This window comes from Hypanus sabinus, unplaced genomic scaffold, assembly GCF_030144855.1.
Source record: "Hypanus sabinus isolate sHypSab1 unplaced genomic scaffold, sHypSab1.hap1 scaffold_47, whole genome shotgun sequence".
Classification (NCBI taxonomy): Eukaryota; Metazoa; Chordata; class Chondrichthyes; order Myliobatiformes; family Dasyatidae; genus Hypanus; species Hypanus sabinus.
This window is the reverse complement of record NW_026781341.1, coordinates 646,622-673,973: the sequence shown is the minus strand read 5'-3', so window position 1 is coordinate 673,973 and position 27,352 is coordinate 646,622. Positions and strand designations below refer to the sequence as shown.

At 44.3% G+C, this 27,352-nt stretch overlaps 1 protein-coding gene across 9 annotated transcripts in view; it reads left to right on the top strand.

Moving 5' to 3' along the window:
* Positions 1 to 751: 751 nt before the first annotated feature.
* Positions 752 to 27,352, top strand: part of LOC132389088 (zinc finger protein 850-like) — a 38,970-nt gene continuing 12,369 nt past the window's right edge. Inside the window, exons 1-3 of one of the 9 annotated variants that reach the window (XR_009510418.1) lie at positions 752 to 953; positions 4,556 to 5,857; positions 22,184 to 22,572. The gene's annotated coding sequence lies outside the window, so the exon portion shown is untranslated. Of the gene's footprint in view, positions 954 to 4,555; positions 5,858 to 18,145; positions 18,343 to 22,183; positions 22,573 to 22,932; positions 23,188 to 27,352 lie in introns of those variants that run through there. The other 8 variants (XR_009510419.1, XR_009510417.1, XM_059961521.1 and 5 more) reach the window with 8 other exon arrangements.

Sequence of the window (27,352 nt, the reverse complement as noted above, 5' to 3'; positions counted from 1 at the left end):
TATAAAGTACCAGCATTATCTATCTCCTTGCTTATATATTCTACTTCACTTTAAATAAATGACAGCATTTCATTTGCCTTCTTTACCACAGACTCAACCTGTATATTAACCTTCTGGGAGTCTTGCCCGAGGACTCATCTTTCCTTCTGTACTCCTGTTTGAACCTTCTCCCCAATCAGATAATATTTCACCATTCACGAACACGAGGAAATCTGCAGATGCCGGAAATTCAAGCAACACACAGAAAATGCTGGTGGAACGCAGCAGGTCAGGCAGCATCTATAGGGAGAAGCGCTGTCCACTTTTCGGAACGTTTCAGGACTGACGAAGGGTCTCGGCCCGAGGCGTAACTGCGCTTCTCCCTCGAGATGCTGCCTGACCTGCTGCGTTCCACCAGCATTTTGCGTGTGTTGACTGATTTAAAAGAAACCAGCTCATTTTCTGTGTGGGTCTGAACTGTGTGTCGGGATGGGAAGTGAATCAAAACTATAACTCTAAGAACTCTGTGACCTGGGGCTGGAGGGAAAGGGTTCGGGAAAGATATGGAGGGAAAATCTAAATACGTATGGAAATGATATAGGGAAATAATGAAATAATGTGGGAAATGCGCCGGTGGGTAGGGCGGTATGTGAAGGGCGAGGAACAGTCACCGGTTACATGGGAGACCAGCGAAACGTGATCGTGTTTTACCGCAGATCGGCAGCATTTGCGGGATTCTTTCCGTGGCTCCGCCCACCGACTGTGACGCAAAAGGAAGCACATTGCGCATGCTCACAGTGCCGAGCCAGGCAGCGATGTTGTTTTCGTTCTTTGTGGAAGTGGGTCAGCGGCGGGTCCGGGTTCGGGTTCGGGATCGGGATCGGGATCGGGATCGGGAGGGGGTCCTCGCCCCCTTGGACGGGGAGCCGGAGACGGATTATTCTCTGCGGGGCAACACCAACAATTTCCATTCAGTGAGTATTGAAGCCGGTCCCGAGCGGGGAGGTCTGACGTTGTGTGGTGAGTTAACTTTCCCGAACGCAAACAAGAGAAAATCTGCAGATGCTGGAAATGCGAGCAACACGCACAAAATGCCGGAAGAACTCAGCAGGCCGGGCAGCATCTAGGGGAAGAATACAGTCGACATTACCGACATTACTGCCCTTCGGCAGGACAGGAGAATAAAAGGTGGGGGAGGGGAAGGGAGAGAGAAACACAAGGTGATCGGTGAAACCTGAAGGGGGAGGGGATGAACTTTCCAGAACTGGCGGCCTCGCCTCGCTTCCTTCACAGAATCTGCCGGGGTCGGTCCGGGTTGTGAGACCTTCACACCGAACCGTCTGAGATGAGCCGCCGCTCAGCCCGTTGTTCTGGTCCTATTAGCAGGATGAAGTTAAACATGTTTCTATCTTGTTACTGACAGAGAATCGTATAATTTGTCTTCCGTGTGTTATCTGAATGTAGTTGCCAGTGATGCTGCCACAAGTCACCGTTTCTCTGTCCCTGTACCTTCCCGTACTTGTGCAATTGGCAATAAATTCAACAGGACCTGAGAAATCTCAGTGGGATTTGATTAGTGATGATCATCTTGGCAACTCGGTAGGTCGAATGTATGAGACAGTACACTGTTAAATGCAAAACCCTGAACAGTGTTGATGATCAGAGGGATCTTAGACTCCAAGTTCATCGCTCCCTGAAAGAGACTGCACAGATTGATCGGGTGGTTAAGAAGGCAAATGGCATGGTTGTCTTTATTAGTTGAAGCACTGAGTTCAAAAGTCGGGAAGTTGTGTTGCAGCTTTATAAAACTACTTAGACCACATCTGGAGTGTTTCATACAGTTCTGGTCGCCCCCATTCTCGGAAGGATAGCGGGGCTTTGGAGTGGGCGCAGAAAAGGTTTACCAGGATATTGCCTGGATTAGAGGGCCTGAGCCATAACGGGAGGTTGGACAAAATTGTGTCGTTTTCTCCGGAGCCTTGCCGGCTGGGGTGAGACTGGAAAGACGTTTAGAAGATTACCAGACGATTAGAAGCCATGTCTCAGAAAGGCAGCGTCCATTATCAAGGACCTCCAGCACCCAGGGCATGTCGTTTTCTCACTGTTACCATGAGGTAGGAGGTACAGACGTCTGAAGGCTCACACTCAGTGATTCTGGAACAGTTTCTTCCCCTCTGCCATCCGATTGCTAAATGGATATTGAACCCTTGAACACTACCTCACATTTAAAATATATAGTATTTCTGTTTGTTGCACGATTTTTAATTTATTCACAGAAACATAGAAAACCTACAGCACAATACAAGCCCTTCAGCTCACAAAGTTGTGCCAACATGTCCCTAACTTAGGAATTACTATGGTTACCCATCGCCCTCTATTGTTCTAAGCTAGTATTTCTTTATTTTTCTCCAGTGTCTCCAGGTACCTATTGTGCTGTCTTGCCATAACCATTTCAGATCTGGGAAAAAGTCTCTGACTATCCACATGATCAATGACTCTCATCATCTTATACACCTCTATCAGGCCACCTCTCATCCTCCATTGCTTCAAGTAGAAAAGGCCGAGTTCATTCAAACTTTTCTAATAAGGCATGCTCCCCAATCCAGGCAACATCTGTGTAAATCTCCTCTGCACCCTTTCTATGGTTTCCACATGCTTCGTGTAGTGAGGCAACCAGAATTGAGCACAGTGGGGTGAGACCAGCTTCACATATAGCTGCAACATTAACTCTCAGCTCCTAAATTCAATCCCACGATTGATGAAGGTCAATGCATCATATGCTTCTTAACCACAGAGTCAACCTGCGTAGCAGCTTTGAGTGTCCTATGGTCTGGGACCCCAGGATCCCTCTGATCCTCCACACTGCCAAGAGTCTTACCATTAATGTTATATTCTACCATTATGTTTGACCTAACAAAATGAATCACTTCACACTTATCCTGGTTGAACTCCATCTGCCACTTTTCCACCCATTTTTTCATCCTATCAATGTCCCACTGAAACCTCTAACAGCCCTCCACACTATCCACAACACTCACAACCTTTGTGTCATCAGCAAACTTGCTAACCCATCCCTCCACTTCCTCATTCAGGTCATTTATCAAAATCCCAAAGAGTAAGGGTCCCAGATGAACCAGATGATTTAGTTGTTTATTTTTATTATTTTTGTTTTGTTTTTCTTCCCCCTTCTATAATATGTATTGCATTGAACTGCTGCTGCACGGTTTTCAAATTTCATGACACAGACTGGTGATAATAAACCTGATTCTGATTCTGAGTGGACAGACAATCTATGTTTCCCGGGAGTTGAAATGGCTAATATATTTAAGGTGAGAGAAGATGTAAGCAGCAAGTTTGTTTCTTTACACAGAGTAGTGGCTAGCTGGAAAACTCTGCCTGGGGTGGGAGACCCGACTGGTCACGTGATCCCGTTAGTCCCTTCCATTTAGCAGCAGATGGGCAGCACCTGTGCATCTGTTTCCGAGGCCCTGCCCTCCGAATGATGTGACACTCACTTTGCGCATGTTCACTGTCTCCGGCCGGGCGGTGTTTTCATTTCCACTCAGTGCTGAAGTGCATCATCTGTGGGATCGAGGGAAGGGTCCTCACCTCCTGGGTGGGGGAGCCAGGGGTCGGGATCACTGCCTGTGGGCCGAAAATATTGCGTTCCCATTGGTGAGTATTGCGACCGATCCCAAGCAGGGAGATCCGATGTTGGCCGTGAGCCCCGAACTGAGGACCAATTACTCATTTATATTCTGATTATCTGGGCTTGTCAAAAATGTGTAGACTTCAATTAATCTGCATTGAACGATCCAAACCTGGAGCCCAGGCTGTCTATTTCCACAGGGTTGAAATGGGAGAGCCACCGACAGGTCACGTGAGGCTGTTTACTGCAGATCTGCCCTACCCTTCGCTTTGTGATGTGAGATGACGTCGTGTGTGCTCAGAGTCCCCGGATGGGTCAGGATGCTTCCTCTATGTTGTGTTGGGGAATCTGATGTTGGTCACTGAGTCCCGTTAACTTCCTGCAACTCGCCTCGTTTCCTGAGGCTGCTCACATTTGTCCTTGAGCTTTATGGCTGTTGTGTCTTCTCCCGGACTGGGGTGGGTGAGAAATGAGAACATCTCAGGTTTTGGGGATCTTTGATTTCACTGCCTGCTTTACCGAGGGACTGGGAAGTCTAGGGGGTGAATGGTTTCTATGATGTGCACGTGGCCGAGTGGTTAAGCAATTTGAAGGTCATGAGTTTGAGCCTCAGGCCAGGCAGTGTGTTGTATCCTTGTGCATGGCACTTAACCACCCATTGCTCCTGCTCATTTATAGCCCAGATGGATCAAATCACCTAATCCTGTTCCTGTGCCTTATGTATTACCATGATAGAATGATGGCTCCTTCTTATCCCATATTGTTTTGTGATGTGTGAGGGACAATAAAAGATCGCTCATAGAGATTATTATATTTGGCTTCAACTTTTAAATTACAGTGAGTTTTGTTCTTAGTAACATTAAGCAGATATGTTTGGTTCTCTGTTTCATTGTTAATGTGCTTCGTGATCTCTCTGGTTAATGTTAGACCTGCTGTGAGAGGTTTATTGGAAAAAAAAACCCAACTGGAAGCAAACCACGGCTGAAGATGTAGGAACAGCAACAAGTGAACTGGCCCGAGGACTGAGAACATCAACTGGAGAGAACAACACTGAATCAGGTGACTTGGAGTTCCCAGTGAGTCAGTGAGGAGGAAGTTTGGTGAGTCTCATTTACTCAGACACTGGTCCTTTATACATTACATGCCTGTACATTAGAAGGTGGGAAATAGTTGGTGTTTGAAGTCATTCTGACAAAATGTTATTAACCTGAATTGTAAAGTTTGTTCCTGTCCCCACAGCTGTTCCTTACCTGCTGAGCAGTTTGGTAATTCCAATTTCTTTTTATTACATTCACTCTGGATTAGTTTATGTTTCCTGAATTGTACCTGTTTTAATGTGGGAGTGGAAATGGCTCACTCTGTGATAGTAGAACAGTAAAGTAACCACAACTTTTCCCTGCAAATTACCCTGGTGCCAATTAGATTGTTATTCCTAGAAATGTGTTCAGTACAGTTGTTGTGAACAAGGCTTACAAGAATAATCTCAGGAATGTTCGGCATTATGTATGAGGAGCATTTGATTGTTCTGGACCAGTGCTCAATGGAGTTCATCAGGACGGTGGGAGTGGTGGGGGATGTATGGTTAAGTAAACCTACCAAATGCTGAAAAGCCTGGATACGGTGGACACAGAGAGGATGTTTCCATTAGACTGTGATCTGACAGCGCAGTCTCAGAATAAAGAAGCTTCCCTTTAAAACTGAGAGGAGAAAAAAAAAATTGGCCAGAAGATGTCTGATCTGTGGAATTTGTTGCCACAGAGGTTGGTTGAAGCTGCTATTTGGGTATATTTATGACAGAGATGAACATATTGATGATTGCTCAGCAGCTCAGGGTTACAGGAGGAAGGCAGGAATGTGGTGTTGGAATGAAAATCAGCCATGGTTAAATGGTGGGGCAGACCAGTTGGACCAAATCACATAATTCTGTTCCTGACTGAATGATGGCTCCTCCTTATCCCATATTGTTTTGTGATGTGTGAGTGACAATAAAAAATATGTTTACTGAAATCATTATATCAGCCTTCAACGTTTTGTTCTTAGTAACATTCAGCAGAAATGTTTGGTTCTCCTTTTTATTGGAAGAAAAACCCCAACTAGAAGCAAACCACGGCTGAAGACGAGGGAACAGCAACAAGTGCACCAGCCTGAGGACTGAGAGCATTAACTGGAGAGATCAACTCTGCCTCAGGAGAATCGGAGATTCCATTGATTCAGTCAGGAGAAAGTTTGGTGAGTCTCATTTACTCAAACACTGGTCCTTTAGACATTACATACCTGTAAAAGGGAAGGTGGGTTATATTTGGAGTGAGACTGAATGCGCCCAGAACAACCATTTATGCCTCTGTCAGACCCAGTTGCAATCACTCCAGGTCTGGTAATGAGCTTCCAGTTTCCAGCCCTTTAAAACCACTCCCATTCTGTAAGTCGAAGCTGGAGAGAGTCACTCAGAGACCGTACAGTACAAACTCTTTATTCCAAGTACCTGGGGCTTACTCAGTCGCTCAAACAGGAACAGTTGATGACTGTCCCCACCCAATCCACTAACTGACTAACAATTCCCCTGACACCATGGATATATCCATCCAGATACCCCCACACAAGACAGGCTATTTACTACATGACAGGCTGGAGCCCCTAAAGACAAACTACAAAATAGTCATTATCAAAATAGTCCAGATCCTCCCCACGCAAGACGCTGGAGCCAAAGATATTTACTACATGAGCCGCCCCTATAGACAAATTACAAAACAGTCATAAAGGCTTCCAGACACAGGACAGACTGAAGCTGTCCTATCTCTTCTCATGAGTGCACATGGAGATAAGCATCTTGAAACTCTAGCTAGCTACCCACAAAAAGAAACGTGGCTCAGCACAACGGTTGATCATCAGAAATTTCCTTCAGAAAAACAGGCTGCTATTGTTTAACAAAGTGTTAACCATTTTACAGACTTTATCATTCCCTCCTTTTGATCATTACAATATCAACAAAGCAGTAACTTTTTATAGAGAAAGCAACTGATGACAGCATTGACTTATCAGTGGGTAAAGACAGTGTACAACAGTAATTACAACAAAGATATGTACTACTATTAGGCTATAATGCAGTATCATGCCCCACATATTACCAAACAGGCCTTCACAGATCACCATTTCGACCCTTCGGTGAACACGTGTAAATCCTGCCCTACTTTCTTGTTGCTGTCAATCTCCTTTGCAGTGTGCTTTGCAGTGTGGAGAGGGATGTAATGTTAGTAGATTCATCAGGGATATAGGTTCAACATTCTGTGTCAATAATAGCACAGGTTCCCCCTTTCTCAGCTGGGATAAAATCTAAAGCTGTACGATTCTGTAGGACTGTTTGCCAGATTGCAATCATTTTAGTGGATATTTCTGTTACTTGGGCCTGTGTTACTGTCAGGGCCCCTGCAGTATTGTGGCCAGCTCCTCAAGTGCTGTATCCAAATTGATTATCTCTCATGAATTCCTGATTTTCTCCATAGGAGAGAAAAGTAATCATCCAAAATCAATCAGTCTCGGTTGTTCCTCTCTGCTGCTAGGCACCTGCAAGTATGGCCAGGATGCATGTTTCCCAGTATAGGAAGTTCAGTTTGGTGGGGGCCTGCGATACCATCCCTCAAAACACTGACAGCGACAGTCATCTCTGACTGGACCACAGGTCCTCACTCTCTTCCCCATATGTTATTTGAGAAAGCCCAGGCTGAGAGTTCCTCACTCTGGTTGAGTGGGATTAATGACATTGGAACCATAGTTTTACCATGCTGTGGAATTTCAGCACAAACCTAGCAGGCCCCTAGCTCTACCTGTTTGGCATTGGTATGACAGAAAGACAGAAATGTTTTAACATGGGGGCCCCCGGATGCTGGGGTGAGCCCTCTCAAATACATCAACATGAACACCACTAACAACCAATACATTTTCCATTAGTCCGAGAGAGACCTTCTGCTCAGTTCCTTCAGTAACATGTTTGGCGCCTAATGATGTATCCACCGAGATTGCCCATTCAGTTTCTCAGCCGTGGGAGTGGTCGGTAACACCTGATGGTCCTCTCTACCGAGGTCCAAGATTCCCTTAATCCCAGTTCTTCATCAGGAAAAAAAATCCCAGGTTCCATGGTGGGATAGTCATTCCTCTCTGCGTAGTTGTTCTCTTCATTGTAAGCCTGTCATACCTGTGAATGTAATGCTTAGAAAATTTTGTTTTTTTTGGCATATATATTTCCCCGTGTCTTCACCTCAGGTATGAATATCCAATTTTGCTGGTAGACTTCTGGGAACAATGGTACACAAGGTCTTAGTCCCCAGGGTGTCCTCATGGGCTGTCCATAAATGATTTCAGCTGGTGACAACCCTGTTTTCCCCTGTGGGGTAACCCTCATGTGGAACTGGGTATCGGTAGGACTATCAACCAAGTGAGTCCAGTCTCCACTGTTAGTCTGGCCAGTTTACTCTTCAGAGTGCCATTGGCTCTTTCCGCTATTCCTTCGGCCCGTGGGTGGTGTGCACAGTGGAATTGTTGCTTGATAGCTAGGTCATTACGTACCCCTTTGTTTACTTTCATCACGAAGTGTGGGCCATTGTCAGAGCTCAGCATCTCCGCCACACTGTACCTGGGAATTTTTTCCCGTAATAATACCTTCACAACAGACATTGCAGTATTAAATGTATTGGTTGTTAGTGGTGTTCATGTTTATGTCTTTGAGAGGGCTCACCCCAGCATTCGGGGGCCCCCATGTTAATTCTCCAATTTCCAGTAATTCCCTCCCCCTTCCCCTATCCCAGGTCCCTCTCTGCCTCTCTCCCATTTCAACTTTCTGCTCCTTTATCTCTACAGTTCTTTCATGCTTATCCCCTCCCTCTCCCCCCTTTATCTCTCCTCTGATTGGTTCTCCACCTGCCTCTAGCCCTTCCCCTATCTGTTTCACTGGGCTTCGGCCCTCTCTTCCCCCCCATTCCTGACGAAGGGTCTCGGCGCGAAACGTTGGCTACTCTTTTTCCCACAGATGCTGCCAGACCAGCTGAGGTCTTCCAGCATTGTGTACGTATTCTTCGCAGTATTAAAGGTAGTTGGAATAGCTTCAATCCATCCACTAAGCATTTCTATAATAACTGAAGCAGTATCCAAAACAATGTACTCTAGCCAATTCAAGAAAATCAACTTGTAAACACGAGAAAAGTCCACCTGTCAAGGGAGTCGTACCGGTGTGCAGGGTACAGGTTTCCAACCATTCCCTCCTTTCCAAGGGCTGTACAATTATGTATATAATCGACCAATATTGGTAAAAACTGTGTAGGAACACAAACCTGTCCCGCTGGGGTGATCCAAAAATCTAGCTCGGGGTCTTTCTGGCACCCCATCTGGGACCACAGTTTGTGCTCCTCCTCAGAGACGTTCCCCTGAAAAGTACGTACCTCCCACATGTCCGGCAAACGCGTTCTGCTTGAGTGATGGAGGATTGCTTGACGGGAACCCGAGGGGTCTACAACTACCGAGGATGGTGCCACACTTTTCGCTGTCTCATCTGCTAAAGCATTGTATTTCGTGACTCAGTCGGACATGTGGGTGTGGGCTGCTCATTTAATAACAGGTAGTAACAGGTAGCTGTGTAGCAGTGAGTAAGTTGTTTACAAAGGTGGCATTACTAATGGGGTGGCCAGAGGAAGTCAGGAATCCCCATGTTCCCAGAGAGCCCCGTAGTCATGTACAATTCCAAATGCATAACGGGAGTCTTTGTAAACGTTCCCACTTCTGTCTGTTGCTGGGATACAGGCACGAGTCAGAGCAAACAGCTCAGCCTTCTGGGCGGAGACAGCTGCTTCAAAAGAGGCCTGTGCAATTACTTCACTGTCCGTCACTATCGCATCGTTTCCCTGCTGGATCCACAAAAGAGTTTCCATCCTCATAAAACATTGCCTCCAGCTTGAGGGGATATTGTGGAATGGATGGGAGAGTCGGTCTTTCCTTCACGGTGATCCACATGGGGGCAGTTGGTATGGCCAACTTAATGGCCTGAAATTGCCCAGAGATGGGGTACAACGACTCAGGATCGGTGAATATTAAAATAATGTATTACCATAATTCCTGTCTTCACCTTAGAGTCCTTCCAGTGTTGGAGTTGGCCCGCGGCCAAGTCTTGCCAGGCTCCCTCGCTGCTGGAGGCTTGTTTCGTCAGGGTGTAGGCAAGGAACCCTAGTCTCTTTTGCTTGTACCCAGGACAAATCCTAACGGTTGTATAGGGAACCACCAGCCCTGTCTGTCACCAAAGGAAATCCGAAATTTTGGCCAGTAATGCATTGTACTCTCTTTCTGTAACTTCTCCAATCAACGTGACTGGGAAGTTCTGTCCCTCGAGAAGTGCAAAATATGGGCTTTCCTACGTTGAGCACCCTTCAGGTTCATTGAACCATAGAAAATTACAGCACAGAAACAGGCCTTTTGGCCCTTCTTGGCTTTGCCAAACCATTTTTCTGCCTAGTCCCATTGACTTGCACCCGGCCCATATCCCTCCATGCACCTCTCATCGCATGAGATTTGGCCACTGGGAATGCAGTGGAGCCCAGATTAATTGCCCAACACTGGAGAGATCAGAAACTGGAGAAGCTGTTAGTTGTTCGCTAGTCCCGAAGTGATACCTTTGTCCGTGCATAGAATCTCAATTTCCAGCGGACAGAGCAAGTCTCTCCCTGCAAGATTACACCCCCGTCTGGTGGTGACTGTAAATGAAATCTCACACTGGTTCCCCTGGAATTCCACCTGCAGTGGATGGGTACGTGAATATGTACGTTCTGTGCCTTCGAACCCAGACAGAGTGATTGTAGCGTCTGATAGCTGGAATCCCTTTTGATAGTATTTCCTGATCGAGGGTGTTGTGGTTGCCTCCGTATCAACCATAAATGGAACTGGAATTCCAGCAACTTGCAATATTACATTGGGCTCTTCCTGAGGGATGATACTCACAGTAGGAAGCATCCTTGTTTGTCAATTTCTAAACGGGTTGTTGTCCCCACCTGTCCCTTGGTAGGTTTTTGATCCCATTTTTGATCCCAAGATTTAGCCCACTCATGTCCTTCTTCCCACTGAACGTATTCACCTTTTAGTATTAGTTCCCTTCGAGGTTCGAAAGTCAGGTCCCAGTAATATGTCAAAGCTCATCACATTCGATTTCGGTGATTGTCAGGCCAATCCATATTATTTGTTTTAATCTTGTTGGCTAACTTAGTTGGTAACCATTGGAACAGTAGGGCATAAACTGGGGGGACGGATTCCCATCATTAAAGGTTTGGTCTCCTGTGAAAGTGCCATAGTAGGCCACAAATCACTCGCAATATTCTGTTCTCAATTCCCCAGGCTTAGGCTTGCATTCAAGTACTTTAGTGATGTTTACAGGTTGCTGGAGAGCCCTTTCCAAGGTTTGAATAATCTGCTCTGTCTGTTCATTCTCATTATGGTTTCCTGCCTGTAACTCCTGACAGGTTTGGTATCTCAATTCTTCCTTCCATTTCTGCCCTTCATCAGCTGAGTGAATCACGCAGCAGAGACTGAATAAATCTTATGGGGTTGCATTAAACTTTTGTATAGTACTGCGGACACACTGAGCAAACTGTGCTGTTTTTTTTCTTTTCTCTCTGGGGACTGATTCATGATCATTATCATTTCTTGAGGCTTCCAGGGAGCATACACAGGAATCACTGAGGGCTGTCCCTCCTCCTGCTCAGGAATTGGGCATCATTCGGGTGGGCTGTTGTCATTGTGGAGCAATTAACTCTGGGGTTTTATTGGATTCTTCCCTCCCTGTCTCAGAATAATCCTCAGTATTCCCATTCTGGGAATTCTGCAAAAAATCACTCTGTCCTTTTAACAGCTGTGCAGACCAACCATACATCTCAGCAGGAATTTTCTACATGGTGTTAAATCTGTGATACTTTAAGTTAATAATACATAAAAGAATTCCCAGCTGTGCATCAAGAAAGACTATTTGTGTGAGACTGTTTCAGTTACTGTGTGGCCAGGCCCCCGTGCTGCTCAGCAGGAACAGGGAATAATACCAATGGAGAGAGTTAAACTGAGCCAGGTCACAGATTGGAGATGGCAGAAATGCCCCATTCCTATACAGACAGGAAGACCATTAGGGAATTGATGGTCATTCCCGATCCCAGCACTCTGCCCAGTCAGAAGTTGATTTCTCTCTCCAACTTGTGTTTAGCCTCACTGTAGAAACATAGAAAATAGGTAGAGGGATAGGCCATTTGGCCCTTCGAGCCTGCACCACCATTCAGTATGGTCATGGCTGATCCTCCAACTCGGAACCCTCTGCCTGCTTTCTCTCCATACCCACTGATCCCTTTTAGCCACAAGGAACATATCTAACTCCCTCTTAAATATAGCCAATGAACTGGCCTCAACTGTTTCCTGTGGCAGAGAATTCCACAGATTCACCACTCTCTGTGTGAGGAAGTTTTTCCTCATCTTGGTCCTAAAAGGCTTTCCCTTTATCCTTAAACTGTGACCCCTCGTTCTGGACTCCCCCAACATCGGAAACAATCTTCCTGCATCTAGCCTGTCCAATGCCTTTAAAATTTTATGTTTCAATAAGATCCCTCCTCAATCTCCTAAATTCTGGTGAGTATAAGTCTAGTGCCTAGAGAGTCATCAGCGAGTTCACACTGGAGAGAAGCCGTTCACCTGCTCAGTCTGTGGGAAGGGATTCACTCAGTCATCCACGCTGCAGAGACATCAGCGAGTTCACACTGGGAGAAGCCATTCACCTGCTCAGACTGTGGTATAGGATTCACTTAGTCATCCCAACTACTGGCACATCAGTCAGTTCACAATGGTGAGTGGCTGTTGTTATGAATCTCTAGGTTTCTTTTGCTGCGGACTGTCATTTTAAGAGAGAGAGAGATTAAGAAGGCAATTCAGTCTGACTTGCAGCTTGTTTAGTTTTACCCGAGGACACAGACACTCAGAGTCAGACAGAGACGAAGGAGGAAAAATGGAAGAATCAAAACCAGAACCAAGGGTCACTGTTTAGAAGTTTCCTATGCCCACAAGGGTGGGTTAATTATCGATCCATCGTACATCAAATGTGTGGTTGTCACCTCATTTGATCCATAGGAGTGTATCTGATTTGTTGTATCTTGTGAAGACCACTTATGTGTTAACCCTTGCCTGGCTGTGGTGTGGTAATTCACTAGAAGATGATACTTCTTGTGACAAGTCGTTTTCGGTGATAATTTGTATGTCGACTTTGAATGACACATAAAATCTACAGTGACTGTTCTCTCGTTTTACCACCATGGAACCTGTGGAATTCAACATAATTGTCTTCTGTCAACATTTACTCTGGATTACAAGTATCCCTCTCTCATCACCTATTCCGTGGATGAACTGAACTTTCCTACTTTACCATTTCAAGACTCTAAGCCTTATTTCCCCCAAGCTCAATAGTTTGGGAGTTATATTTATACACATAACACTTAACTTTTGTTTATCTTGTTTAAGTTACAATATTATAAGTAGTCACTAGTAAAGATACTGGTTCTAACATCAAAACCAGACTCCAGGTGCAGTCAATTGCTACTGGTTTGTTTCTAAAGCATTAAGGTTCATAAAAAAAATTGGGGCCAGCATCTCAGATATGAACAAATTTGGGGGTGTATTGATTGATTAATTATCGATTTGATTGGGGTAATCCCTTTTGATTGTAATCCTGCCTGTAATGCAACACTGATCATCATAGGAAGTCATTCCTGCCTCAGAGTGACAGACACCCTGAGCCAATAGGCTGTTCCTGGACTTTTTCCAATTGGCATATTTTAACTATTTCTAATTATTTATTGTTTTATATTGCTATATTTCTACACTACTCCTGGTGGTGCGACTGTAACAAAACCCAATTTCCCTCGGGATCAATAAAGTATGTCTGTCTGTCTTGTGTGTGGAAATCAGCAGCAGTGGATATTGCTATATTTTTGGAAGCGCCAACCCCTGAGGCATTAGGAAAAACCAATCAGAATGAATTGATGACTATTGCTAATAGGCTGAGCCTTAAGGAGTTAAGAATCTGTGAATGACAAGGGGAAGCATAAATCTGGGAGAGCAGGTAAAGGTTAAAAAAAATAGGGGCTTTATTCCCCAAAATGTTTACAAACTCAACAGAACTGTTCTAGAGTCCAAACTTGAATCAGCTAAACCGAACAGAACTGGGTGACAACAACATAGTGAAATACTCCTCAAACCAAGAGACACCACTCTGCTCCTGACTTTGGGTTTACATTTGATGCTGGCCAGTCCATAGTACATTGCAGGGAAGATAAAACATTCTACTCCTTAAACATATGGCATAAATGAAGTAGCTCCAGATAACATCCCGCTGGCTATAGTAGAATGGCACAATTCAATTATCCAGCCCCATCTACTTAGGCTGGTGTAACGCAACTGCTCATTCGTTTCCCAGATTATCAGGAGGATGGTCGGCTCCAGGACACTTTAATATGCCCAGCTGATGGTGCAGCTGGGAATTGCAGCCACCATAGGAGGGCTATGAGAAAGCCAGAAATTCAGAGGAAAATAGTTGAGCACTATATATCTATGAAGGTGTTTGATCAGGAGGTGTTACAGAGGTTTCCTGTGAGTAAAGAGGAGATCCTGTTATGTCTGGAACAATTGAGGATTGATGTACTTAGATTAGAGGCTGAAGTAAAGGAGAGGCAGAGGGGGGTTTGATACTAGAGAGGCAGACAAACAAAGGGAAGAGGCAGGAAAAAAGACTCTTGAAACTGAGGAAGCAGACAAACAGAGGGAAAGAAGACAGGCAGTTTGCGATAGAGAAGTTAAGGCTCGAGAAAGAAGGTGCTTGCTCAAAGGAGTTGGTTGTACCGTTCATTTCCAGCCAGGAAGTTAAATTGGTCCCTCCATTTGATCAGATTGATGTTTGTAAATATTTACAGCCTTTTGAAAAAGTGGCTCTAAGTCAAAAGCGGCCGAAAGGAAGCTGGACTCTTGTTACAAAGTATAATTAAGGGTCAGGCTCAACAAGCACATTCAATTGAAAATGCAGCTAATTATGACATTGTGGAGCAGGCTGTGCTCAAAGCTCATGAGTTGGTTCCAGAATCAGATAGACAAAGGTTTAGAAATTTGAGGAAATCTGTGAACCATAATTATATGGAATTAGCTTATGAGAAGTTTGTGTATTTTGACTGCTAGTTCACATATAAAAATATAAATGATGATATTTAACAGCTTGAGAGTTGGTTTTAATTGAAGAATTCAGAATGTGTGTCCCCGTTGACATAAAGACGTATTTAGATGAAAAAGATGCTTCCACTTTGCAGGAGTCTGCTTGATTAGCAGCTGAGTTTGCTTTAACTGACAAGGTTAAGTTTATCCCAAATAAGAGTTTCCAGAAGAGTAGCAAGGATAACCAGGGTAAAGCAGAAATTAAAGCTGGGACTACCGACAAGAGAAAGGAGGAAGGGAAGCAGTTGAAGTAGAAATACTCTGATCTCACTTGTTGCTATTGTAAGAAAGCTGGTCATATGATGGCTAATTGTTCCGTCCTGAAGAAGAACAAGAAAAAGGAGGCAGTCCCAAATGCCTCTGATCAGTATGTTGAAGCACCAGTAAACCCACTGGGTCCTGAACATTCTGTTGTGGCTCCGATAAGGTCTGAGAGGTCTGACCGAGTTAAGGTGGTGATCAATCATTTTATGTCAGATGGGATTGCATTATTGAAGGTTTCGGGACCTGTTGAGATCGGATTATGCACCAGTTTACCGGTGGAAGATGTTACTTTGCTGTTAGGGAATGACCTGGCAGATGGTAAAGTTGTTCCTGCAGTGCTGTTGACAACTAAGCCAACCACTGACGACCCACAGATGGATTTTAACATTTATCCTTCCTGCGCAATAACTCGAAGTATGGCTAAAAAGTCTGCCGACGCAGACGGTTCTGTGCAGCATGATTCTGATACCAATGATAGCCAAAGTCGGGATTCAGGTTATGAAGACTTGTCAGGGACTTTTCTGCCTTCATTGTTTCAACATGATTCAGGTAGTAAGTCTGATGAGAAAGATTTATCTCTGTCTAGGAAGGAATTTATAGCAGAATAGAACCGAAACCCTGAGATTGAAGCTTTAAACGAAACAGCTCTCTCTGATGATGAGATTAAGGAAGTGCCAGTAGGGTATTATATCAGGGATGGAGTGTCAATGAGGAAGTGGAGGCTATTTGCTATACCAGCGTGTCAGGAATGGGTAATTGTTCACCAAGTTGGTGTTCCTAAAGTTTATAGGACTGAAACTTTAACGTTGGCCCATGGTATGCCCTTAGGTTGAGATCCTAGAGTGAATAAAACTGTAAACAGGATTATGAAAGCATTTTACTGGCCTAATTTGAGGAAAGATGTAGTGACCTTTTGCAGAACCTGTCACACTTGTCAAGTTATGAGTAAACCCTATCAGGTCGCCCCAATGGACCCACAGCGGCCTATACCTGCATTTGGTGAACCCTTTTCCAAAGTGATAGTGGATTGTGTTGGGCCATTGCCAAAGAGTAAAGCTGGCCATCAGTATCTGCTAACTATTATGTGTACTACATCCAGATTCCCAGAGGCAATTTTTCTCAGAAATATTTTCCTAGATAAAATTGTGGTGAAGGCAATTACCAAGTTTTTTTTTATATTTATTTGGTTTGCCTAAAGAAATCCAGTCTGATCAAGGAAATGATTGTATATCTGGATTATTCCAGCAGGTAGCTTATGAACTGGGTGCTAAACAAATTACATCGTCTGTGTACCATCCGGAATCACAAGGGGTTTTAGAAAAATTCCATTCTACCCTCAAAACAATTATTAAGACATACTGTGTTGAAGATGGAAAAGACTGGGATGCAGGAATATATTTGCTTTTGTTCGCAGTCAGAGAGTCGGTACAAGAATCACTGGGCTTTAGTCCATTTGAACTTGTATTTGATCACAGAGTGAAGGGACCTTTTACCTTGTTAAAGGAACAGTGCATTGATAGGGATGTACATTTTAACTTGTTTGACTTTGTCATGAAGTTCAAAAATAAACTACAGCAAGCCTGTAGTCTAGCAAGACAAACGTAAAGATTTCTCAAAACAAAATGAATTGTTGGTCTGATAAGCAGGCTTGCCAGGTGGGAGATAAGGTGCTTGCCTATTTCCAATGTTGACGAATCCACCTCAGGCGAAACTCAATAGACCGCATGAAATAGTCTCTCAAATTAATTATCTGAATTATGTTATTAAAACACATGATCGACGTAAACGAACACAGGTGGTACCCATGAATATGATAAAGCCTTATTTTGACAAGCAGGCACAATCTTTGAGTGTTGTTGTTAAAACATATGAATCTGGCAGCCCTGAGAATGAAGCAATTGACTCGTCTGAGAATTTTCACAAGCCAAACGTGGTCCCAGTTAGGCTAGTGAACGCAGTTGTTCCAGATAACATTGTTAACAAGTTTGGCACATCTGCAGCCAAAGCAACAACAACAGCTGAAAGAATTAATTCTGAAGTTTAAAGATATATTTCCGGATGTTCCCAAGCAAACCACGGTCGTAGTACATGATGTAGATATTGGTCAAGCCAAACCTAATACACAACACCCATATCGCATGAATGTAGAAAAGTGTAAAGTGGCTGAGCAAGGAATTGAATATATGCTAGAAAATGATATTATTAGTCCTTCAGCATAAGATTGGAGCTCACCCTGTGTTATTGCGCCAAAACCTGATGGTAGTGTTAGAGTTTGCACTGATTATAGGAAGGTAAATGCAGTAACAAAAACAGATGCCTATCCTATCCCTAGGAATAATGGTTGTATCGATAATATTGGAACAGCTAATTTCTTACAATGATAGATCTGATGAAAGGGTTTTGGTGTGTTCCATTGATGGACAGAGGTAGAGAAATTTCTGCATGTGTGACACCATCTGGGTTGTATGAATACAGTATTTTGCCTTTTGGAAGGAAAAATGCTCCAGGAACATCCCAAAGAATGATTGATTTTGTAATTCCAGGGTTAGAACACACAGATGTCTATATTGATAACTCGGGCACACGGAGTGACACTTGGGAAGAGCATATCTCTGCAGTAGAAAAGCTATTTGACAGGCTTTCCTAGGACAACCTTACAGTTAACTTGGCTAAGAGTGAATTTGGCCATGCCAGTGTGACTGTCTTGGCTATGTTGTAGGTCAAAGCAAGATGGCTCCTGCTCGGGCAAAAGTCCAGGCAATTTCTCAAGTTCCTATTCTGACTGCTAAGAAGGCTCTTAGGTTTCTGGGAATGGATGGATATTATCGTAAGTTCTGTCAGAACTTTGCTGCTATCGCTCTTCCTCTGAATAATCTCCTGAAGAAGGGTGAACAGTTGGTTTGGACCGAGCCGTGTCAGGAGGCATATGATCTATTGAAAGTTGTTATTTGAGATTAGGCTAATCAATGTAGTGTTGACATCAAATTTAATTAGCAGATTGGAGCTGTGGGTGGCAACACAAGTCATGGATGCACAGAGAGTAAAGGAGAGGGCCAAAGAGACAACCCTGTGGGTTATGTGTACTGAGGGTCAGAGAGACAGAGGAGATGGAGCCCACTCTTTCCACCTGCCGGCGATCTGACAGGAAGTCCAGTTTCCAGCTACACAAGGCAGGGTGAAGACCGAGGTCTCTGAGCTTCTTCTCTATACTTCACACCTTCGTATGGCTACTGCTCTGCCCATGACTGCAAGGAACTGCAGAGAACTTTGGAGAGCAGAGGACATCAGAGAAACAAGCCCCCACTCCTTGGACTCTTCCTACACTTCCCCTGCCTGGAAAATCAGGCCATGTACTCAAAGAACCTCATAATCTGGACATTCTAGCTGCAATCCCTCTCCCACTGGCGGAGAGATACAAAAGCCTTGAAGCGCGTAACACCATGTTGAAGGATGGCTTCCTGACTGCAGTTATAAGCCAAATGAATGATAAAATTGACTCAACCTCACAATGTAAGTCGACGTGACGCTGCACCATATGTCTATCTGCACTGCACTTTCTCTGCAGCCATAATGCTTTGTTACAGTTAATGTTCTGTCATCTATCAGCTCAATGTACTGTTGTAATGTATCGATCTGTGTGGATGGTACATCACTGTAGTTCAGTACGTGATGATAATAAACAAATTCCCCATTTTAATTGGATCAGGTGACCGGTGGTGGGTCTCCCATGTCAATATCGGAATCAAGTTTAATAGCACCGGCATATGTCATGAAATTCGTTCAGCAGTAGAACCTAACTTTTAACCACATATTTTAACAATTGTGATTTAATACAAGAATAGAAATATCACATAGTTAAATTATATAAATCATACAAAATGAAAAAAAGATGTAATAAACTATTTTGATTGTGCCGACTGTTTGACTGACTGGGTTGTTGCTTTGGAAGTAGTGGAGTGAAGCTTAACTGAACTTTACACAATGATGAGAAGCTCAGATAATTATAAAAAGCTAAATTCTCACATAAGTGGGTCAGACACCCAGAAACATCGGCAGCACTTCAGCAGGTGAAAACAGTGGAATGAAACATGCTGAAAATATTGCCGAAAAAAAACCCATATTGTCCACCACAACGAGAGGACGTGACAGATCCGGATCTCACTGCCTTGTATGAACGGGGAAAGATGAAGCTACACGTATAGGTAGAGCAGTGACCCGCAGATGCTGCAGATCTGCAGAGAAACGTGAACAGGAAACGGGATCACATGGCCGCTTTGGTCTCTCACCCCCAGACAGATGTCCGTTTACCCACTACTCTGTGGAAGGACGCAAACGCCGCTCACATCTCCACTCACCTTAAATGTATTAGACATTTCAACCCCCAGGAAAAATATATCGTCTGTCCACACGATCTATTCCTCTCGTAATCTTATAAACGCCCATCCAGTCTCACCCCAGCCTGCGCCGCTCTGGAGAAAACAACACAAGTTTGTCCAGCCTCTCGTTATAGCTCATGCCCTCTAATCCAGGCAGTGTCCTGGTAAACCTCTTCTGCGCCCTCTCCAAAGCCCCGACATCCGAGAATGGGGGCGACCAGAACTGTATGAAACACTCCAGATGTGAGCTAACTAGTTTTATAAAACTGTGTTACGAACTGCAACGTTTTATAAACGAAACAGCAGCAATAGAGTTCACACTGGAGTCTGGTTTTGATGTTAAAACCATTATCTTTAGTAGTACTGACTTATATAATACAGTAACTTAACGAAATAAAGGAAAGTTTACAGTGTTATGTGTATATATGTGTAAATATGACTCACAGATTATCGAGCCTGAGGGAACAAAGCTCAGTCTTGAGATGGTAAAGTAGGAAAGTTCAGTAATTCACGGAATAAATGATGGGATAGAGATATTTATAATCCAGGGTGAAATATAGAGAAAAGGTTACTTCAAAATAACCGCCGTCGAAATTCTTATCCTTTGAATCCGTCCACATACGAGTTATCTGCAAAAGTGACCTGTCACAGGAATACCGTCTTCCAGGGGTTACCACACAACATACCCAGGCAAGGGTTAACACAAGATATTCCAAAATCTACTCCTATGGATTATACGAAGTGACAGCCACACACATTCGTTGTGTTTCCGTGTACCGATGATCAACCCACTCTTGCGGGCATAGGAGAGTTCCAAGCCTCAGCTGCAACTAACTGAAGCGATCAGCTTTTCCAGTCTCTCTCTCTCTTTAGACTGGCCGACTGCCTGTCTGCAGATCGCTCTCTCTCTCTCTTATGGTTCAGTCCACAGTCAGCGCTGTCAGCCTGTGACTGACGTCATAGCCCCGCCTCCTCACGCCGGCGCTCTTAAAGAAACAGTCACAGTACGACCGCAGGCTCGGAACAGCTGCAACACAACTTCCCGACTTTTGAACTCAGTGCTTCAACTAATAAAGACAACCATGTCATTTCCCTTCTTAACCACCCGATCAATCTGTGCAGTCTCTTTCAGGGAGCGATGAACTTGGTGTCTAAGATCCCGCTGATCATCGACACTGTTCAGGGTTTTGCATTTAACAGTGTACTGTCTCATACATTCGACCTACCGAGCTGCCAAGATGATCATCACTAATCAAATCTCACTGAGATTTCTCAGGTCCTGTTGAATTTATTGCCAAGTGCACAAGTACGGGAAGGTACAGGTACAAAGAAACACTGACTTGTGGCAGCATCACAGACAAGTACATTCAGTTAACACACGGAACACAAATTATACGATTCTCTGTCAGTAACAATCTATAAATATGCTTTATGACATTAACAACATATAAAACACATTGGGCCATGATCAATATTAAAATGATTTGTGTCAATAACAGTCTTGGAAATGTTGAATTCGGTCCCTGTCTCCATTCCTCCTGTAATCCACAACCAGCTCCTTTGTTTTTGTCACAATGAGGGAGAGGTTGTTTTCTTGACACCACTGTGTCGGGGTGATGACTTCTTCTCTGTCGGCTGCCTCGTTATTGTTTGGGATTCGGCCGATCAAAGTAGTGCCGTCAGCAAATCTAATTAGCAGATTGGAACCCCCCACTGCAGCCCCACAGTGCACTATGTACTGATTGCAAAGCTACGAAATTGCATGTGAATAGCCTCCCCTCCCCCAACTCCACTCTTTCTGCCTCACCAGCAGACTGGGACATCTCACATCTCGCTGCCTCCGCCAGGACATTAAACTGTGAACAACTGTGGTCAGGGACTGCTCTCTGGGGTACTCCAAACACTACCTCCTTCCAGTCTGTAAACGACCCACTCATCCAGACACACACTACCGGCAGTTTATCGATCTCCAACGAAAAAGCCTTATCACCTACTCCCGATGTTCAATACCATTGCTGACTCTGATTTTACCACTTCAAATGCCAGGAGGGACCATCTGGTCCCTTCCCATGATTCTGTTCCATATCAGTATATGAAAATACATCCCTGCCTTTCTCCTCTCGCGTTCCCTGAGATGACAGGTTGCAACTAGTCACCACTCCAAGGGATAGGAGATTGCCATTGAATTTCATAGAATCAGAGAAATCTACAGCACATTGCAGACAGTTTGGCCTTTATCTTAGTCCCAACTGCTTAGAATTACCCTACCACATAGCCACCTATTTTCCTAAGATCCATGTACCTATCTGAGTCTCTTAAAAGATCCTATTTTATCCGACTCTACCATATCGCTGGCACTGCATTCCATAAACACACACCACTGTTGTTTAAAAATCTTAGCTCTGACATCTCCTCTGTACTTACTTCCAAGCAGTTTAAACCTATTCCCCCTCGTGTTAGCCGTTTCTGCCCTGGGGAAGGCCTCTGGCTATCCACACGACCAATGCCTCTCATCATCTTATACACCTGCATGAATTTCCTGCATGATTTTCTCCGGGCTGAACAAGAGGATGAGCTCACTGTGGTTGTGACGTTGTTCAGGGCCCCGGACGAAGTTGGTTAAACTCCTTCTTCCCCGCTCTTTTCAATGTTTTAGGTCATTCTCACTAATTTCAAAGGTCTTCGCTTCGAACTGCTGGGTTGTTACAATGAACATCTGAAGTCTGACAGCAGACTAGCGAGTGAATGGAGCAGAGTCAGAAACCAAGTTGCCAGTCAGAGATTTGGGGCTCCAGAAAGAGATGGGGCCTGGTTTACAAGGAGGAGGAAGAAGAGAAACCGAACCTGCAGGATGTGGCTACAAATGAAAGATCAGACACATTTGGAATCTGCTTGATTGGAAAAAAAGGTGGTTAATTTCTGCAAAATACTGGAGGAAATCAACAGATCAGGCAGCAAATGTGGAGAGGAATAAATAGACAACGTTTACGCCGAGCCCCTTCAGCATGCCTAGACTGTGTACTCCTCTGCTTAGTTGCTACCTGAACTGCACAGTTCCGCCAGCATTGTGTGTGTGTGTGTGTGTGTGTGTCTGTGTGTGTGTGTATGTGTGAGTGTGTGTGTGTGTGTGTGCGTGTGTGTCTGTTTGTGTGTGTGAGTGTGTGTGTGTGTGCGTGTGTCTGTGTGTGTGTGCGTGTGTGTGTGTGTGCGTGTGTCTGTGTGTGTGTCTGTGTGTGTGCGTGTGTGTCTGTTTGTGTGTGTGTGTGAGTGTGTGTGTGTCTGTGTGTGTGTGTGTGTGAGTGTGTGTGTGTGTGTTTCTAGCAACTGCAGAATCTCTTGTGTTTTATATCTGCCTCTGTAAGAGGGTTATACGAGAGGCATTAGGTAAATAGAATGCCTGTTGATATTGTTTTTGGGAGCCACTTTCTACGTTAAAACAGCTGCTGAGTTTTCGACACAGAAAAAAAAACCCTGAGGTGTGGACATGAAACGGGTGCTAGCAGGAATGTTTAATGGCACCGCGATTACTCATAAAGCCCTGGGTTTAAAATTTCGCTGCTTCTGAAGCAACGATCAAATACGCAGGCATCAAGGTCGATGACGTCACCGAATAGCACGCATGCGCGCCGTAGACAAAGGACATCCGGAGGATCGGTAAAGGTAAGAATGATTTTCTGGGCTGCTATCTTAAACACCGACTGAGGGACATTTGCTGTGAACTCTGGACATCATAGTCCGCAATCCTGGGACAGTCCTGCTCTCTTCCCTCTCTCTCAGCCCCGCGATCCGTACACGGACCCCGGGGAGCTTCCGGCTGATGAGTGAATGGGAACCGATGGATCTCTCAGACAGAGCTGAGCTCCAGCTATCTAAACGCAAGGATTAGGAACTCGGAGAAAGGGAACAAAATCTTTTACATCACCAGTTGAGAAAATCACCTTTGTTCTATCTCCGATCACAAACAAGAGAAAATCTGCAGGTGCTGGAAATCCAAGCAACACACACAAAATGCCGGAGGAACTCAGCTTGAGTACTCTTTTCCATAGATGCTGCTTGGCCTGCTGAGCTCCACCAGCATTTTGTGTCTGTTGCTTCCTCTACCTCCTCTTGCTCTGGACTTTTCTACCGGTGAGAACATGTTTTGTCCCGTTCTCCCTGGGTGCATAATGACATCAAACACCTTTGCCCTGGGCTACAAGTAGCTTTCACATCACAAATGTGCCAGACTCCAGTGAGACAGACTACTGCCCTTCCCTTCATATTCATTGGCATTGCATTCACTGAGTTCAACACCATCTGTCACTTGGGGGAGATTTCAGAGGAAATATTTATGTACAATACAGAAACTGGTATTACAGTATTGTGGCGATGCAAAATTTGCTGGAGAATTTGCAAGTGGGGAGTGATATTTGGAAATCTGACCTTTGAAAGTATCATTTAGCAAGCAAATCACATATGGACGGTTTGCAAAAGTTCAAGTGAGAAAATACTTCATAACCCACAACAGGCCTGTTACATAGTTTGTGTGAGAGTGCAGATGAACTTGATCAAACCCAGAGGAGATCAAAGTTCTTATCGACAGTGAGTTGCTAGCTGTTAAAAGAAGTACCTCCCTATTTAAAATTCAGTGTGCATGTCTTGTTGTCAGTGGGTAAAAATTGCACAGCGCAAGGTGTTTCAGCACACCGGTCATTACAAATTAGACAGGACATTGGTGGGAAGGCGGGGAGACCTCCAGTGCCCCTGATACCCTCACATACAAGATGTGCATACAGCTGCAGCCTGTAACCCTGCATTTTAAGGAGCTGAAGCTGGAAATGGATGAATTCTGGATCATCTAGGAGTTGGAGGGGGTGATAGTTATAACATCAAGAGAGGTGAGTTACACCCAAGGTGCAAGACACATTAAACTGGGTGAGAGTAAGGAAGGGGAATGAGGTTAAATATCCATCACAGAGTACTCTTGGGGTCATCTCATACAACAACAGGTGGACCACTTTACAAACTGTTGGGGGGGCGGGTTACCTGGCAGAGGAAAGTCAAATGTTCGGAAATTAAAACTAGCAGAGATCTAATATCCTAGTGGTAAGGCTTGCTATTGCTAGTGTGTGGAGTGGAGGGTGTTTGGTGAAACTAAATTTGCAGGGGGGAATTGGAGTCAGAATGCCAGAACAGATGGTGAAGCGGGTGAAATGAATTGACTTATACCATTCATATACATGAGGAGTAGAAATCTTCATATTACTTCTTCATCTAAATGTGCAATGTGTAATTTACAATAAATAGTTTATACTTAGGACAGTCATTATAACAGAAACACAATTGTATCAGCATAAATTAATCAGTCTGTTGCCCTGGTGGAAGAAGCCGTCCAGGAGCCTGTTGGTCCAGCTGTTATGCTGCTGTACCATTTCCTGGAAGGTCGCAGCTGGAACAGTTTGTTGTTGGAGTGACTTGGGTCCACAATGATCCTTTGGGACTTTTTACGCACCTGTCTCTGTAAATGTCCTGAACAATGGGAAGCACACAACTACAGATACGCCGGGCTGTCCGCACCACTCTCTGCAGAGCCCTACGATTGAGGGAAGTACAGTTCCCATATCAGGCAGTGATGCAGCCAGTCAGAATGCTCTCAATTGTGCCCCTGTAGAAAGTTCCTAGGATTTGGGGCCCCATCCCAAACTTCTTCAACCGTCTGAGGTGAAAGAGGCACACAGCCACGTACCACACAGCTGGTATGTACAGACCACATGAGATCCTTGGTGATGTTTATGCTGAGGAACTTAAAGCTGTTCACTCTCTCAACCCCAGATCCATTGATGTCAAAAGGGGTTAGCCTGTCTCCATTCCTTCTGTAATCCACAACCAGTTCCCTTGTTTTTGTGATATTGAGGGAGAGGTTGCTTTCTTGACACCAGAAAGATGTTGTTCAGACCTCAAATAGAGTCAGCAGACAAAAGGTTAAGCATGGTATGATGAACGTGCTGAGCTGTGTATATCAGAATGCAAGAAGCGTCGTAGGAAAGCCAGATGAGCTCAGGACAGGGAATTGTGATATTGTAGCCATTATTGGGACTTGGTTGCTCCCAACACTCTGAGAGATTTAGAAAAAAAAAACTTTGTAGAGATCGCAGACTATGCTTAGAAACAAAGATTGATATAGGAAGCGATTTTAACTTTTTATATATTGAGTGGAACTCCCATACTGTAAAAGGACTAAATGGGGTAGAGTTTGTCAAATGTGCTCTTAATCAGGACGTCGTATTCCCGACATAGAGGTGTGCGGTAAGCTGTTAGGAAATGATCTAGCATTAGTGACAGAAATTAGTGTATGGGAACACTTTGTATCTAGCGATCGTAATGACATAAGGTTCCAAGTAAATATGGAAAAAGAGAGGGCTGGACCATGGTTTGAGTTTCTAAATTGGAGAAAAGACAATTTTGATGGTATCAGAAAGATCTAATAAGTGTGGATTGGGAATGGCGGTTTTTCTAGCAAAGGAATACTTGTAAGTGTGAGTTCTTCAGAAGTGAGGGAGTAGAGTTTGTATGTGCCTGCCAGAATAAAAGTGGTAAGCCCACAAATGTAACCCTTACCCAACAGGCTGGTATATGTCTAGGGGAAAAAGGAGATCCAGCCACTCTCCAACCCACCTCCCATACACGCAGGTGCTGTGAGAATCGAGTTAATGCCTCGCGCCCGCCAACAGTATCAAACCCACAACAAATACCGTTATGAAATACACTTTAAAAAGTTCAGTCTGTTTAGTGCACTCGTTGGAGCTCAATCAACGAACCAATCGACCCATCCGGCCGTCGCACCTGGGACCACCCCGGTGGTCTTACGAGCAGTCCAGCACACGTCCACCTTCCTCAGTGTCTTCCTCGGCCTCTCCCTTCCACCAAAAAAAAACCCGCAAAAAAAACCCCTCCCCCAAATTCCCAGCATCACAAGACACAGTAACATTCCCCATTGATTAACAAATGAATACCATTACCATATCAGCCATTCTGAAGTGAAACAACGGTGAGAGAAACACTTATCCGACAAAGAAACATTCCTACTTGTAACAAACCAAAGAGGCCATTCTGAGTAACATACACAGGACATTGTACATCTAAATAATTGACGATCCTATCTCTTAGTACTCCTTCCAATAAATTACCCATGACCGACATCAAACTTACCAGCCTATAATTTCCCAGATTACTTTTAGAGCATGCTTTAAACAATAGAACAACATGAGCTATCCTCCAAATCTCTGGCACCTCACCCGTAGATAATGACATTTAAATATATCCGTCAGGGTCCCTGCAATTTCAACATTAGTCTCCTTCAAGGTCCAAGGGAATACCCTGTCAGGTCCTGGAGATTTATCTACTCAAGGTAGCAAGCACCTCCTCCTCTTCTATCTGTATAGGTTCCATGACCTCAATACTTGTTTGCCTTATTTCCATTGACTCCAAACCAGTTTTCTTAGTAAATTCAGACACAAAAAAAAACATTTAACATCTCATCAATTTCTTTTGGTTCCATGCATAGTCGACCACTCTGATCTTCAAGAGGACCAATTTTATCCCTTAACTATTCTTTTGCTATTACTATACCTGTGGAAGCTCTTACTATCCTTCACCTTGACTGCCAACGCCACCTCATGTCTTCTTTCAGCCCTCCTGATTTCTTCCTTAAGTATTTTTTTGCACTTTTTATACTCCTCAAGTACCTTCTTTGCTCCGTTTCTCATATATGCCATACATCTCTCTCTTCTTTATCAGAGTTCCAATATCCATCAAGAACCAAGGTTCCTTATTCTTATTCACCTTG